At 51.2% G+C, this 17,486-nt stretch overlaps 1 pseudogene across 1 annotated transcript; it reads left to right on the forward strand.

Moving 5' to 3' along the window:
* Positions 1 to 8,323: 8,323 nt before the first annotated feature.
* Positions 8,324 to 17,243, forward strand: LOC308555641 (ribosome biogenesis protein NOP53 pseudogene; annotated as a pseudogene). The gene is made up of 3 exons: positions 8,324 to 8,434; positions 14,229 to 14,348; positions 15,774 to 17,243. The product of its transcript is annotated as a ribosome biogenesis protein NOP53 pseudogene (transcript).
* Positions 17,244 to 17,486: the final 243 nt, after the last annotated feature.

Consider the following 17,486-nt stretch of genomic DNA (forward strand, 5'->3'; position numbering starts at 1 on the left):
CAGCCCTGAACACATTTCAAAGCTTTTTCACATATATTATCTCATATGATCTCCCACAATAATCCTATTGGGTAGTTGCTGGGAAGGAAATTAATGTCCTTATTTTGTAGAGAAGAAAACCAAGACTCAGAGAGGGAAGAATCTTGTCTAAGGTAACACAGCTTGTGGAGACCAAAGATGGGCCCAGGACATTGGTTCCTAACAGTCCATGGCAATTACTTATCCTCTTGCCCAGGATCCTGGAGTTGCCCATATAGCACAAACCCTCTCAGCTCTTCTGCCCATTCCAATGGCAACAACAAATAGTTGTGAAACATATATATATATAACTTGAATTATGTTATCTCATTCAAACTCCCAACACAGCCTTATGATACTGTCAATACCTATTATTAGCACCCATGTTACAGATTGGGTGCCAAAGCTCAGAGATGTTAAGTAACTTGCCTGGGGTCACACAGGCCATTCTGATCCAAGACAAAATGCTGGTCTGTTTGGACAATCTGACTTTAACCCCTATCCTTAAGGTCTCCCTGGCTTAATTGAGGCTCCTCCTTAAAGTCTGGGATTTTTAGAGATCCTCTTTTCTGTGGCTAGCTGTACTCCCAAGTCACTCATTCATTCACACATCCATTTGGCAAACATTCACTGAAGCCTTTCTTTGTGTTTGATGTGAGGAATAGTACAACGGACAGTGGCCCAATCTTCTGCTCTAAAGTAGGTAGCCCAGGCTGGAGAAACCTGAGAGGGCTTCCTGGAGGAAGGCATCCCCAAGATAAATCTTGAAAGATGAAGGGGGGGCAGACAGCAGAGAAAGAAGGAGGGAAATTTTTTCAAGCACAAAGAGCTAGACAGGACAGCACTTGTTCAGGGACCCCATGAGTGAGACAGTTTGGCTGGAGGTAAGAGAGAGGTGAGGCTTGTACTGTGTTGGAAAGAGCCATGTGGCATGTAGTGACCTGTCAGGCCTGTGTTAAGAATGCTGTGGAGGCTGTGTGGAGGGTGGAGCCGGTACTGGAACACTGTTCACTCTAGTACAAGATCGTTCTCAGTCACTTCTTATTCTAGACCCTTGGATCCAGCCATGCAGGCTGTGGGGATGTGGGAGGGCTACCTTCAAGGGCACTCTTAGCCGAGTTTAGGGGAGACTTTGGAGACTGGGGGTGGGGATGGGAAGGAGTTTGTGGATGGAGTAAGATATGAAAACCAAAGCTTTCCCCCAGTGGTCCTCAAGGAGGTACCCATCTGAGAGCAGGCAGAAGGAAGAGCGTTCTAGACAATGGGAACAGCACCTGCAAAGACAAAGAGGCAAAAGAGATCAAGACTAGCTGTGGAGCTAGAGTTAAATATGGCTGAAACCAGGCTCTGGGCTGGGTGCCATGGGAATGAACTCAGGCCTTAATGGGTAAGAGTCTAGGGGCTCTGTGGATGGCCACCTAGCTTCAAATCTCTGCTCCTAATAGCTATGTGTCCTTGGGCAAATTACTTAATTTCTCTAGTTCTCAGTTTTCTCATCTGTAAAATGGGGGTGTGAAGATTATACAATACACTTAGCATATTATAAATGCAGCCTATATTATCATCACTAGCATTAATACTCTCATTATTAACAGTTCTGCAATGGGAGAGCTAATGTGGATACCACTTTGTAAGGAAGGAATCTCATTTTAAAAAGTAAAAACAAGTTGCAAGGTGTGCTTCTCTGTAATTTCCACATCCACAGATATGTGTGATATTTCATCTGCAACTGTTTTCTCAGAGTGTCATCCCATCCCAAATCAAATGACCTTGGATGTTGGATGTCTTAGGAACATTACAGGAACTGACAGCAGACTCCTGGCTGGGAGCAGTGCAGAGAAGGGAGGGGGTCCCTCTGAGCTGGGCTGGTATGGGGCACTCAGGGATTGAGAGTGGCTCTACCTGCCCCAGTTAAGATGAGCATTAGAATCAGTCAAGTTTTTTTCTGAAGTGAATGCTGTGAGCAGAGTCTGAGACACAGTCCCTGCCTCCAGAAGTTTACAATCTTCTAGATTTACGAATTGATCTCTTAGAATCTAAATTTTTTAAGCTTGGGGATTAAAATTTCCAGGTGTTAACCATGAAACACATGGCTCCAACATGGTGAGACAAGCAAAATCAGGACCCAGAGGGCTGTGTTCCAGAGTCCTGCTTGGGTGGAATCCTACCCCCCACCTATGGAACCTTGGGCCTCAGACAAGTCACCTCTCTGGGCTTTGGTTTCCTCACCTATACTACTACACCGATCATTAGACCTACCCCAGAGCTTGTGTTAAGATTTAACGAAATGATGCATGTGGAGTGCTTGACACAGGGCCTGACACCTGACCAGGGCTCAGAAACTAGCGGTGGTCATTGCTGATAACGAGATGCTTCTCCTTCTGGGCAGCTTGATGACCAGTCTCACTGCTCCAGGTGGGCTGCCCATGGAGGGGGGCAAGAGGCAGGGACTTGGGGATGACATGTGTCTCATCAACCAGACTGCTGTCCCCTTAGGCAATGGTAGGTAGGGGTTCAGGCCCAGAAAGACCAGTGTGCCCACAAAGGTATAAGAACCTTTAACTGCAACATGGGAACAAGTTGTGCCTTGGCCTCAGCGTGAGAACAGGGAAAGAGGTCAGATCTGCAGTAGGGCTGCCTGGACAAAGACCCCTGCCCAGTGCATAGGGTGTGAAGCTAGGGGCAGGCCGAGGTTGTACTGGGAGCAACTGGTGTGCGATCTTGGTGGAGGCAGCAAGCAAGGCCAGTGATTTTCCAGGCCTTCTGAAATACAGAAATGGGAAATTTTAAAAATCAGCACACACACAAAGAAATGTCTTTTGCAGCTGTTTTGGCATTTGGGGAGTCATTTACCAACTTCGAGTTCAACTTAATGAAGTTGGGGGTAGGCAGCTTCCATGGGAGTCCTGCTTCCTAGCAATCTGCAGTCGCCCAGCCGGCAAAGAGGGCTGAGCGGGCGCTCGGCGGGGAGCGGTAACAGTAACACGTTGTGTATTTGTCATCAGAATGGAGCCCCCGGGCACAGGGGTAGTGCCCATTGCTGCTCAATGGTGTATTTGTCATGTGGCCGCTGACACAATCAATTGACCCCCTTACACACCGGTGTTTATTAGCCATTGTATAAATATTTCACCCCTCCCCAGCTGACACATAATCTCTTCTTTGCTGCCTCTGACAAATGAACATTTCTCTGTAGACTCTTAAATGAGTATGTGTCACAGCTATGTCACTGATTAATTTTTTTTACCACCACGAACAACGATGCATAGAAATGTAACTTATATTCATTTCCCGGCTTGAGCCCAGCTGTCTAAAAAATTCCACCGGCAGCTACGACTGACAGACAGCTATCCCTGCACTTGGGCTGCTGGCATGTGGTTGTGTGAGTGCCAGCTTGTTAATTAAGGGCTTTCTCTTCCGGCCTGGCTGCCGAGGAACCAGCCACAAGGACTTTAATCACTGCTGGGGCCGGGAAAGGCCTGCTTCCGAGGGCTCCAGGGGCCTCCTCCCCAACCCAGCCTAACCACACACGTTTTTTCCTGCAAATATTGGCCACCTTTTCCTCTGGGCCTTGGTTTGGGAATGCCCCTGAAGTCACCCCAGGAACACTCATTGCCACCTTAAACTCTTCACCCACTGATCTGTGAGATCATGAGGGGAGGGACTGGGTCTTATTTGCTAAGCGCAGGGTGGATGCTCCAGAAACATTTGCTGACATTAAATCAGTTAAGGTGCAATTATTGAACAATGTACCAGCCACTGGACATGTACTGTTCATTTCATTTTTTCAGTGAATATTCTTGGAGCCCCTACTATGCAGGCCTATAGACCTGGAGCCAGAGGAAAAGGTGACCATCGCTTAGACTGGGGTGGGAAGTCTCTGGAGCCTTCTAAAGCTAGCCCCTCCTGGGCCCTACGGCGATTGAGGTTCTTGTGGCTGCTAGTCAGCAGCTAGGCCAAAGTGAAGTTTAGATGCTAATGGTGGAGGATTAGAGGCTCTCGGGAGGCCTTATTTGTACCCTGGTTTGCAGCTGAGGAAACTAAAAGACAGTTTTTGCCATTAAAGTTGGGCTAAGAGCCTGTGTCATCTGACCCCAGAGCCTGTACACCTACCCATTCTCGGTCAACCTCCCCGACCCACAGTCCTTTCCCTGGGCTGCCTCAGTTTCTCTTCCACTACAGCTCACCTCCCATCCTCTCCTTCCTTCTCCTTCACACTTTCCTCTTCCTGGCAGATTCTCGAGTCACCTTGGGCTTCAGAGCCAGCTCAGCATCCCTGCCCCCACCCTGACCCGTCCATCTGCTGCTTCCCCCTCCTCACCCACCCACCTACCAGCACAGGGCTGAGTCTTCAGCAGGTGTCTAGGCTGCCTCCCCCACCCTCGACCTACATGCACCTGTGTCCCGTGCACCTGTGTCCCTTCCCTGATGTCATATAACCTCTGGCTGGAAGCCAAGTGCACACACCTGGGGACACTTTCAGTAGATTAACTAGCTCACAGCAGCTCTGCCATTGCCCACAAGGCCCTCAAGGGACTGACCTGAGACAAGGAGACCCCTCCCCCTGCACATCCAAGGAACTGATACTCAAAAACACTGATGTATGTGGTAAGGTACAAAGTCTGGAATGGGATTCAATCTGAATCCCAGTTTCTCTGTTTGTCCTCTGTGTGTCCTTGGACAAGTCACTCACTTTCTTCTTGTCTTGTACATTGGGGATGCTGGCACCTATTTCACAAGGTTGTTGTGTGGGTGAAAAGGGCTCCTGTGGAGCAGCACCCAGCATGGTGCCTCACACATAGTAGGTTCACAGTAAATGGCAGTGTTTCCTTTCAAGGAAAGGACTTTCAAGACTCTGTCCCATCTTGACCAATCATCTCCCAGTCAGAGAAAAAAAGCTGATTGAACCTGGCTCCAGAGACACATGTAAGTGCCTGGTAATATCCCAACCTACACTGACCCAGAAGGTAGCCCTCTGTGACCCCATATAGCAGGCGGCTCTGCCTCTCTTCTTCCCTCCTGGCCTGAGTGGTATGGGGGGGGGGGGTTTCCAGGGAATGAGATGAAACTGCTTCCCAGAAGATCTGCTCTCACCTTTAATGAGCATCATCCAAAACAATGACCACATATGAACCTTCAGTCCACACAGCAGTGAATGAAGTACATGTTTATGTGCATTATCTCTGTGAAAAGGCACAAAACCCCTGAGTTATGTATAACAGAGTTCATTCTACTGGTAAAGAAATTAAAACCCAAAGAGGTTAAGGAAATTATAAAAGGTCACACAGAGCCAGGACTTAGTTGAACTTGGGTCTACCTCCTTCCCAATTAAGGGCTCTTAACTACCACCAATGTCACCTTTCTCTGACCTCCGTCCCCACTACACTCACGAAGTTCCCAGGGTGTCCTCCAGGGAGCAGGTACCACTAGCTCTATGATGTCATCGAGGACCTACGCTATGATGTCAAGGCCCCAGTGGGCCTGTCCTGCCCCACCTGTGGGGATTTAGTGGAGCTGAGGGCAAGGTCAGACGAAGGAGAAACCCAGATGACACAGAGCTGGGTTGGGACCAGGATGATAGCAGGCCTGGGGAGGGGGCTAATGCAAGAAAGGGGCCCACACACTGGCCCTTCACTTGGAAGCTAGGATGTGCCATCCCCCATACATTTCCTTGTTCAAAATGGAGCGTGGAGCACCGGAAATCAGGACAAAAGCACCACCCACAGCTCTGGTCCCGATGACTCAGATTCCACCTCCCACAGCCTCCTCCTGTGTGTGTTTCTGAGTGTGTGTGTACCCAAGCATGCGCCTCACTAGTCCGTGAGGCTGTCAGCTGTGCATGCATGTGCGCACATGCATGCACAGGGCTGAGTCCACATGTGCGCACAGCCAAGCGGTGTCATCTGCATACCTGTCTGCAAGCCCAAGGCCTCAGAATATGATGACCAGCGGGGTCAGTGGTAATCATAACGTAAACAGCCAACACGCTTCCTGTGTTCAAAGCGCTTTTCATGCAGTATCACGTGGAATCTTTACAAAGGGGGCCTTAGGAGGTGAGCACTATCGTTATTCCCATCCCACTAATGAAACGGAGGCTCAGAGGAATTCAACTGCTTTTCCGTGGCCACACAGCCAGGAAATGGTGTAATTTTCAGATGCCAAAGTCTGAGCCCAGTAAGATGTGCCTTCCCCCTTGCTCCCTCTAGGGAGTCTGGAGAGAAGACCCCAAGCATTCTTTAGAACCAGAAACCAACCAGGGTCCGGGAAGGAAAGGGAGTCAGAGCCAGAATCTTGGAGGAGGGCAAATAGCAGATAGATGCCTGAGCAGGAGGGGGCAGGGCAGTTGTCTCTCAGAACAGGTGTCAGAGAAGCTGTGACAGCCACTTAGAACCACAGCGGCAAGCCTCCTTTACATGGCTATTTGCATATATTTGCATGTATTTGCATCACCAAATCTGTGGAATCGGCCTTAATGGTTCCTGCCTTGTAGACTGGCAGAAGCTGAAGAGGGTGGGAGTGACAGGAGGGCCTGGGGAATTCGGGGAGGGAGCAGAGGGAAGAGGCAGCGCTGTGGAGGCCAGGGGAGGCTCTGGGCACACTGCCACGAGGCAGTTTCCAGGGGGAAACAGGGAGCTTCTCCCCCAAGTACCCATTCCCTGAGGGCAGCAGGAAAGGGTTAGGGGAATTCAGAAATCAGGAGAGCGGAGGGAGGTTTGGGCCCTGGGTCTGTCTGTGGGCAGCGCCCGAAAGGAAGGCCCAGGCCCAGGCCTGGTTCGGGAGCCCCAAGCCCTGGGCCCTGGGAAATGCTGGCTGGAGGGGAACCGGGCGTCTCGCTCTGCGTTTCACCCCTGGGGCCGCCTACTTGGCCTCCGGAGCTCAGTGGCTCGGTGTTGGGGCGCCATCTAGTGGGCACATTCGGGAAGGCGACCCCTTCCTGTGGGCTCTGGCCCAGGCCCTTCCCCCGGCGGCCTGCGCAAAACTCTGCGCAAAACCCGTGTCCACCTCGCCTCTGCGGAGGAAGCATGTGGTGGAAGCTGGTCCTGCAACCTCCCGTCTGCATGGGCCTTGGGATTGCGACTTTCCCGAGGATCTCCAGCAGGGGCCTCCCTGGGACTCAGGTACAGGCGAGTGATGAAGAGCTTAGGCTTTAAAGTCAGAAAAACAGGGCTGTGCCAGCACTGACAGTGGGACTTCGGCAAGTTAACCTCTGAATCAGTTTCCTCTTCTGTTAAGTAGGGGTGACACTATTTACTTGTGAACATGAAAGGACATAACATGCTAAGAGCTTATTAATAGGGTCAGGACTAGAGAAAAGCAAGTGAGGGGCCTAGGTTGCAAAATTTAAAGACAGGACTCGCAGAGCACAGAGACCTCCTTAAAGTTCGTGCGTGTCCTAGGTTCTTCATTCTTTTCGCCCTAGTCTTGGCCCTGCTTATTAACGCATGACCTGGCACATGAAGGGCACTGCTGATGTTATTTTGTTATCAGCAGGAGCTACTGCTGATGTTATCATACTGTTACTGCTGTGAGGATGTTAAGGCCTTGGGAAGGTGGCACCCTGCCCCCAGGGCCTAGAAGGAAGTAGCACCCAGCTCTCATCTGGCCTGGTCTGGCAAGGGTGTGAAAGGAGACTGAAGGCCAGAGCGGTGAGGGGCCGCTTCACAGTGAGTCAGGAATAGAGAGGAAGTCCCAGGCAGATAGGAGTGGAGGGAGATACTGGGTCACAAGCCTTGTGTGGCTTCTCAGATTCCCTGTGACCAACTGATAGACAAGGATGGGACTCAGGCCCGGTTCACAGATGATCAGTGTGATAGTTGTTGAAGTGACTGTGCTACATCACAGCCCTCTTGGGGTGACCCTAAAGGACAGTGGTGAAGGGAAGTCCCATCCAGCTTGCAGAGCTTTGAACAGTGCACTCGGTCATCAGCTTTGTGTAGAAGTAGAGGTGGCCTGAGGGGTGGATATTCCCTGATTCCTGGGAAGTAGTGAATGGCTTGGCTGGTTGCTCAGGAGCTGGAAGGCACAAAGGGGGTGTGTGGATAGACTTCTGGGAGTGGGCACCTGAGTGTGCAAGCCTCCAGGTCTCAAGTAAACACAGCAAAGCATCCACTGCCAGGAAGCTCTGAACCAGGCAGATAGAATGACTCATCAGGTGGGTGAATCTCCTGTCCCCCCCACAAATGCCTGCACAATAGCCCTTGAACAGAGAGTGGTCACGGTGCCAAGGATGGGGGTGATGTAAGGGCCAAGAGCATCCCCGCTCCCCCATCAAGGCTGAGCTATCTCTGAAGGCTCAGCTGCCTACATGGAGACCTACACAGACCCCTTAGTCCTGCTCTCTTCCTTAGAAGAGCAGCCAAACTCCTGGTGGCAGCTGGATTATACTGAACCCATTCCTTCCACCCTGGAGGGGACAGTGAGTGCTCAGGATTTGGGCCGGTGTTCCTTGTCCACTGTGCCTCCGCAAAGACAGGACAGTAATGGGGTCATCTAAGTCTTTAGCTTTCAGCTCTTACATTTATGTCTTTGGTCTACTTTGACTTAACTTTTGTATATGGCATGCGGTAATTATGGGACAGTGATCAGCAGATTCCTTGGTCAGACTCCATTGTACCTCATCTCCCAGAAGCAGCCTGTTGAATTCTCAGAAGATTCCAGCAGGAGCGCGACACCCTTAGATTTGGGCCCTGAACCCCTAGACATGATGTTTGTTTTGAATTAGCACTGTGTCCCCTGACCCTCAAAACTATAGGAAACAATGTAGAAATGGAAGTGGCCCATCTGGCTCTCAGATTTGCACAATTTTTGCTTCCTGTCCCCAAATCTTTAGGATCTGCCAGTTAGAGGTCCTAGGTCTCAGGGAGAGAGAACTTGCACCAGGGCACACAGCAATGTTTCTACTAAACTGGAAGCTGTGCTGCCACTTGCTCATGCCAGTGGACCAATAGTAAAAAAAAAAAAGCATAACTGCATTGGTCATGGCCATCGATCCCGATTGCCATGAGGAGCCAGGGCTGTAGATAGATGCAGGTAGATACAAGGAAGTCAGGGGAGGGGATGTCTGGACCCAGCCAGGGGGTCACTGGGCATCTCTTAGAACCTCCCACCCAGGAGTAATTGACAACAGACAACCTCACCAATGACAATCCCCAAAGGGCAGGTAACACATGGATCAGATCTCTTGGGATGAAAGTCTTTGCAGATCTGGGCTATTTGCAGTTCAGGCAAATAGCCCAGATCTGCAAAGGGCTAGCTGAGGGTAAGAGAAGGACAGAGATACTATCAATTACAGACTCAAGGCCAGCTGCAGCAGGGCGGGCTGTGGCTTGCTTCATTGCCATCTTGTTTTTATCTTCCTCGAGATCACATCTAGCTCTATCTGGAAAGGGACTGTTTACAGTGGACTGTCCCTCCCTTTTTGAGAAAAAAAGTTATGACATGTTTGAAAAAAACAAAACAAAACCCAAACACACACACACACAAACCCCAGAGGCCCCATGTTGTGGTAGAGAAGTCAGATATAATGGACGGGTGTGAGTGGCATGGGGTGTGGACCAACCACACTGAGAAGCAAACCTTTCTTCTCCAATGCCTTGACTACCTCCTTGCTCTCTGATGCTGACCCTCTACTTTCAGACTTAGATGAAAGACCACACACTGTGCAATGTGGTATCTGGTATTCCAGTGCTACCAAGGGCTGGATGACAAAACCCAGGACCTTGGGGTGAACCCTGACCCTTGGGAGTAGGTTGTGGGTGGCAGCTGTGGGCTACCTCCTTGCAGCTTCCAGAGAAGTCCCACCACGTGAGCACATGCTTTGGCTGCACAGCGTGCTTATGTCTCTCTGTGCAGTGTCTCACTGTGGCCCGTTGGAAGTGCAGGCAGGACGGTAAGGCATTGCTCCACCTTGCCCTGCGTCTTCCCTGCCTGTATTTCCCTTTCCTCACCTTCAGCCCCCTGGGCTTTCACCAGAACCCTGGCCACAAGAGGACCTAAAGAGGACCTGGCTTCTAGAGGACCTAAGAAGAGGACTTCCTTCCTTCCTTCCTTCTTTCCTTCCTTCCTTCCTTCCTTCCTTCCTTCCTTCCTTCCTTCCTTCCTTCCTTCCTTCCTTCCTTCCTTTTAATATATCTTTATTGATTTCAGAGAGAGGAAGGGAGAGGGAGAGAGAGAGAAAACATCAGGGATGAGAGTCATTGATCAGCTGCCTCCTGCACGCCTCCCCACTGGGCATGGAGCCTGCAACCCTGGCATGTGCCCTGACTGGGAATCAATCCGGGATCTCCTGGATCATAGGGCAATGCTCAACCGCTGAGCCACACAGGCCAGGCGACAAGGGGTTTCTGAGCGCTGTCTCTCCCTGTGTGTCCCACACCATGGTCACTGCTGGAGCCTGAATCTACACCAGCACCACTCCTGAAGCCAAAGAAGCAGAGACCTCAGGGAGACAGGGACCAACCAACTATTTTCCAGATGGGGGACCAAGAGGGTAGACATCTGAGAGATGAAGGATGAGCGGGCAGACGGGGACAGGAAGGGAGAGGAGTGCAAAGGGTGGAAAGTTAAGTCTCAGTGAAAGTTATCCCCTATAAATGGGTCACTACAGGGAGCTTTCTGGGAAGGAGTGGCTGGGTCCTGGAGGTCCGAAGTGAAGACAATATCGCCTCCCCCCACTTGAGCGGACACACCCATCAGTGAAGGACTGGGAGAGAGTTCTGAGCCTTGTCAGACTTCCATATTCCTGGGTGTCTGAGCCTCAGATCTGGACCGTGAAATATCAGGAGTGAGTGAGTGTTACTGGGGACCAGGCAGAAGGAACAGTGACTGTGCCCTTTTCCAGTGCAAGGACAGGAGGGGCTGGACTGGGGCTGAGGGAACCCCCTTCTGGCGCAGGTCTCCCACCTTTGGTTACTCCTAATACCCCAGCTCATAAACACTGCAGGCCATGGCACAGGCCATCTCCAGAGCATAGCCTCACACTCCAATGGAGATGTGTGCCCCAGGAGGGACAAGCTCAGTGGCAGTTTGGTGATTTGCAGGCAGGCAGGGCAGGAGGAAGTTCAGCCAGATACTGGGAACAAGCATCTTTAATGTCACTCCTGCACCTGCTCTGCTGTTCACCACCCTGACTTTAGATGTGTGGTGAGTGCACAGGGCTGGGGCAGAAGTCCAGCTCAAAACTGCGGTCTGCTAGTTTCTGGGGCCATCCCAGTCAGTTTTCTATTTCCAGTCAAGGCCCCACTTTTCCTAACATTTTCAAGGCAGAGAAAGGGGCAGAGTAGATGAGGTCCCATCTGTTATAGAGTGTGTGGATATTTTTCTAAGGAGGAGTCTGTAACGGTCATCAGATTCTCATAAAAGTTTAAGACTTGCCTGGGCTGTTCAGTACGGGAGCCACTAGTTACACGTGGTTCTTTAAGTTTAAATTAATTATAACAAAGTAAAATAAAGTAACTCAGCGACTCATCAACCGCATTTCAATGTCTCAATGGCCACATATTGGACAGTAGAGACAGAGAACACGTCTATTATTGCAGAGAGTTCTACTGGACAGCGCTTCCCATTGAGGTTAAAATTTTGTCTAGCTTTATTGAGGTATAATTAACAAATAAAATTGTATGAATTTAAAGAATACAGTGTAATGATTTGATATACACATATGTTGTGCAGTGATGACCACAATGAAATTAGGTAACACATCCATCAGTTCACATAATTACCATTTTCTTGCGTGTGTGGTGAGAACATTTAAGATCTACTCTCTTAGCAAATTTCAAGTGTACAATACAGCATTGTTAACTATAGTCACCACGCTGGAATTAGATCCCTGCCCGTTAGCTTTATGCACAGGGGAACTGAGACCTAAGAAGGGGTAACCTGCTCCAGGCCCCAGGGGAGTCAGTGGTAGCAACAGGTCTAGATGCCCTTCATAAAACGTCTTGCAGTAAAATTGTATAAAAATGTCTTCTCGTAGATACAGCCCACATCAACAGCCTAGGATGGAAGGAGACTGGACTGCAGTTGGGGTGGGGATGGGTGGAAGCGAGGCCTTCTGTGTTTGTTCCTCCCCAGCCTCCAGGATAAAGGAGGCTTCCAGGCCTCAAACTCTGTCCTATCCCCCAAGATGACCTCATCCTCACAAAAAATTTGAGAGGGGCGTTGGGGAGGGGCTGCATGGAGGGAAGCTGGGGTGGTGGGGTGTGTGTGAGGGGGAGAGCTGGCACAATCTACTCACCTGGGAAATTGAGGGTGGGAAGGGGGTGCTGATCCTAACCAAACTCCATGCAGCCACCTTTCTAAAATCCCCATCTTAAACTCTTCTTGGACTGGAGACCAAATCCCAGCCAAGGACTACAAGGGTCTGAATGGCCTGGTCCTGAGGTCCCTTAATCTCAGCTGGCCCCAAACTTCCCCTCTCTTTGCTCTGTCTCTCTTACTCACCTCAGGACCTTTGCACTTGTGGTTTTTCTGCCTAGAATGCCTTCCATCCCACCCTTGATGAACTCCTACCCATCTTTATGATCTCAGCTTAAGCACAGCTTCCTCGAGAAGTCTTCCCAAACCCATAGGCTAAGTCATCTTCCTCTCTGTTATGTTCTGATAGAGCTTCCTTTTAAAACACTCATCTCAGTGTGTAATTATACACCTATTTTGGGGTTTTTTGTAAACGTCTCACTCCCCTAGCACACCACGCTCTCCACAGTCTGCTTCTGCTGAATTGCTATATCTCTAACTCCTTGAGCAGTGGTTGGCCCAGAAGAGATGCTCAATAAAAATATTTTCATATTCTCATGATTGAATGAAAGTGCTTCTTCCTGCAAGAAACATACTCCTCAAAGCCCACCCCTACCTCGACTGCCCATGTCATCAGGGCCATGTGGGTGATGGCTGTGCCCTCTACACCCAGAGAGAGAAGGCAGGAGAAGGAGTGAGACCTGGAGGCCCCAGAGACAATGGAGGTGATCAGGAGTTGCAAGGGTAACAGGAAATTGTATGAGTGACGAAAGTGGTGGAACTCACAAGGTGACAACCGGCGACCTTGGTAGAACTACAATGAGTACAGTGTGGTCTAATTTGACAATAAGAGGCCATGGCATGATTGATTAAAACAAAATCATGGAAGGTACCCTGATGATGGGTTAATAGGCAAGCTGGTCTTAATCCAGAGACACCATGGAAGTGACTGGTAAAAAAAGTAACAAGGGCTGGGAAATATTTATCGAACACTATGGTGCATCGAGCCCTTTTCCACATATCCATGTATTTCCATGGATTAATCTTCACCACAACCCTGTGCGGTAGGCACTATTGTCATCTCTGTTTTGCAGCAAAGGAAATTTAGAGAGATTAAGTAACTTGGCTCAGGTCACATAGCTGGAAGAGGTGGGGTCAGGATTTGACTTTGGAGACTTCGCTCTTAATTACTACACCATCCCATCACCTTTGGGTGAATGAAGTGGTCTCCTGAGTGGCTGTGGTAGGCGAAGGTTGGGGGGGGGGGCAACAAAGAGACAGATGGAAGGGGCCAGTGGAAAATTCCCTCCGCCTCTCCCTCTGCTAACTCCCTTCTGCCCTGTGTGTTGGGGTGAAGGCTGACTAATGTCATGTTCCTTCTTACTCTCCTTCCCTGCAAAGGCCCACAGAGGCTGAATCAAACTGCACAGTGAAGAACATGGGACAGAGAAAGACCGGGCTGGCTATGGGGAGAGGGGTTCTGAGGGGGGAGACAGGGCGTTGAGGGGGGAGACGGAGTGTTAAGGGGAGAGACGAGGTATTGAGGAGAGAGACATCCCAGAAACTGAGGTTTGTGAGCCACACAGAAGTGCTGCTGTAGGCTATGAGGTCTTTTGAGATGAGATGCTGGAGAACCTGTCCATTCTCTTTGGTTTCTGGGCAGGGCCTTATTTTTAAACTGTAATTCCATGCACACCCCAGGTCACGTGAGCCATGCAGTTTATACTGGGATTAGACCAGAGCAGAGACATTAGATGCTGATGGTCAGTAATGCAGTCTCTCTGGCCAAAGGGAACTGGTGGGGCCCAGGGTTAAGGTTTGTAAAGGGTCCCTTCCTAGTGCCCTTTGCCCATCAGGCCCTGAAAGAGTCAGAGACGATAGCCCAAAGCAGGCAAGACAGCCCAGCCCAGATTACCAGCCAGGGCTGTCCCTGGTGTGAGTCCCGGCTCAGCCTCACATGGCTTATCTTGCTGTAGGTGGACTCCTTGGACAGTGAGTATGAAGGAGACCTGGCTAAGGAGCGGGACCCGAGACAGCTGCCGAGAGAAGCCCTTCCAGGGGACCTTAGCCGCCCAGCCAGCCGCACTTTCATTCCTGTGAACTGGCTCACCTCACACACTACCATTCCCCCCGCCATCTCTTCCTAAGATGACTTTAACTCTTTCAGGACATTCGTGACCAGTCTCTGTCCCCAGTTTCTCAGACCAACAGCCTTCCCCTCATCCAAATCATCTTAGGAGGCATACCTCCCCCCAAGGGAACATTGACCTGGTTCTCTACCCCATTCTTAAATATTCAGAGAAAAGATCAATCTCAGAATCCCATACTCCCCTGCCTTGAGGCCCCTGACCTCCCTCCTGACCATTCATTAAGTGACAGGGCTGACATCTGCACCCTCATATAAGGCCTGGTCAGTACTCTCTCCCTTCCCCAGGCTTGCAGGAAGACAGAGGACAGCCTCAACAACTGGATTCCTGGCCCACAGCTCCACAGGGTGGAGTTTCAGAAAGAGCCAGAGACACAAGTTCAGGGTCACAGAGGCTTCAGCCCTTGTCTTCAGAAGCCTGGGAGGGCTCAGCTCCCTGTCTTTGTTCTCACTTATCTCTGTCTTGACCTGTTTCTGCCCTTAAGAAGGCTGAGAATGGAAGAGGGGGTGCGGAAGGAAAGACCCTGCCTCCCTGGCCAGAGCGTGAGGCCCAGGGACACTCCCTCATCTAGCTCCCAATGACCCTAGATTTGAAGAGTTCGTTTTGCTCCACTGTACACAGGCCACCGGCATCCCCTGTGTCTGCCCTGTCTTCTCAGGGACAGATTACAGGGATACACAGAGAGGCACCGACGCAGCAGAGGTACAGAGAGACAGAGACAGGCAGAGGCAGAAAAAGAGATAGGCATGCAAAGAAAATCACGAGAAGATTCAGTAAAGAGAGACAGAAATACATTCAGAGCAAGGCAGGAAGGCAAAGAAGAAAAGACACCCAAACAGAAACACAGAAACAGAGATGGGGGGTGGAGGGGTGGAGAGAGACAGGGACAGGGACAGAAATAAGAGAAGCTGAAAAAGAGTCAGGGAGAAAGAGTAGGAAGATAAAACCCAAGGGCCAGAGGCTCCACCCCGCCCCCGCAAAGGGTTAAGTCTGAGGACTGGAGCTGGGCCCCTCTCCGGAGCTCTGCCCTGATTCTCGGGCTCAGAGGCCCTCAGCTTGGAGTCACTGAACTTGGATGGGGGGGGGGGGGAATCACATTATTTCCACTAACCTCTAGCTATATATAAATTTAGTATTTCCTTCAATTATGACAATAGCAATAAACCAGTGATATCAGTCATAACTATGGTTTTGTTACCAACAGAAATCACATATATTTTTGTATCACATTACAGTATTGCAGGTATTTTGAAATGGCATTTATGCTCATCACCACCTCAAAATTAATTATGTGTTACCAGTCTGCGGCTGGATCTTATGTAAAGCATTAATAGAGAAACGCAGACGGCTTTTTTTTTTTTTTTTTTCAACAAGACGGTGGCAGGAAGCCGCGGTGGTAGCGGCCAGCTCGGCGCAAAAGCGCAAAGCGACGCGCCCCGGCTTCCTGGGGCTGCGGCCCCCTCGGTGGACCCGGGCTGAGGCCGCGGCGAGGCCCGAGGAATAAGAAACGCGCCGCTGGGGCTGCACGTTGATCGGTTCTTGAGGACGTGCGGCTGCGGGAGCGCAGGGGGCGCGGAGTCTCGGTGTCCGGAGGCCCCCGATGAAAACTCTTCTGTGGACCCTGGCTCCAAGGGCAGAGGGCTGAACAAGAGCAGGACCAAAGGCCAGAAGAGGTCACTGCTCCTCAAGAAACCCCTTCAGGCCGATCTCCTTTTAGAGAACACGTCCAAGATCCCCGTCCCCAAAGACATCGTAGCCCACCAGGTACCCGCCGCCAAGAAGCTCGAGGGAAGGCGCAGTTATGGGAGAAGTTGGCAAAGCAGGCGCGCGGCCCCGGGGGTGCGCAGGGCGCAGGCCCGACTCCTCTGCGCTCCTGTGGCCAAAGCCAAGCCCAGGCCCCAGGACACTGCGGAGCGGCCCTTCTACGGTCTCTGGGCCAAAGACAACCCTCCGGGGCGGCCGTGGGCTGGCCAGGACGCATTCTTCCTGGAGCAGACCAAGAAGAGGGGCGTGAAGGGGCCCCCGCCTCTCCACACCGGGCCATCCCAGGCGCCTGCTGTGGAGGAGACACCTTCCTGAGCATCCCATAGCCCATCCTTTGAGGACCACCGGGCCCTGCTGTGGGAAGCCCAAGAGGTCGACCTGCAGCGGCAGAAGGAGGCAGGGAAGCTGGAGGGGCAGCTGGCCCTGCCCACCCCAGAGCAGGCCACCCCCCAGGAGTCGACCTTTGAGGAGATGTGCCAGGCACTTCCAAAAGAGTCAGATGGGGAGGGGGAGCTGGGCGAGGGCCAGGACAAGGGACCCGAGGTGGCCCAAGACCAGGCCGGAGATGACCAGGCCGGAGGAGGCAAGGCCTCAGCCATACCTGCCCACCTGGCCACTGTGGAGAAGAAGAGGGGAGCAGCAGCGTCGGCGGGAAAAGGCTGCCGGGATGCTGCGGGTGCAACAGGCCGCGGTGCGGGCTGCCCGGCTGCGGCACCAGGAGCTGTTCAGGCTGCGTGGGACCGAGGCCCAGGTGGCACAGTGGCTGACGGGGCTGGCACAGCGGCTCGCTGAGGGCAACAAGCCCCGCAGGCTGGGGCAGCTCAAGTATCAGGCCTCAGACATCCAAGTGCAGCTCAGCTCAGAGCTGTCTGACTCGCTCCGGACCTCGAACCCCCGGGCAACATCCTCCGTGACCGGTTCAAGAGCTTCCAGAGGAGAAACATGATCGAGCTCGGGGAGAGAGCCAAGTTCAAGTGCAAGTACAAAGTGAAGCTTGTGGAGAAGCAGACGTTCGGAGAGATCCAGTTGTAGCTGATGCTGGATGCCAGAGCCCTCACCCTTCAATAAACCACCTTCGGACCAAAATGAAATAAAATAAAATAAAAAACACATATGTTCCTATATCACATTGAAATAGTTTGTAACTGTACTGCAATATAATTGGTTTCCTTTGTAATGCTCCATATTTCATTTTATGCATTTTAAAAACATTATTCTGAGACCAGTACTGTAGGTTTTACCAGATTGCCAAAGGGGAACATGACAAGAAAGGTTCGTAACTCCCACACCTGATCTCTTCCCAGGACTCCCCAGCACCCATCC

Source organism: Miniopterus schreibersii (genome assembly GCF_964146895.1).
Source record: "Miniopterus schreibersii genome assembly, chromosome: 4".
Classification (NCBI taxonomy): domain Eukaryota; kingdom Metazoa; phylum Chordata; class Mammalia; order Chiroptera; family Miniopteridae; genus Miniopterus; species Miniopterus schreibersii.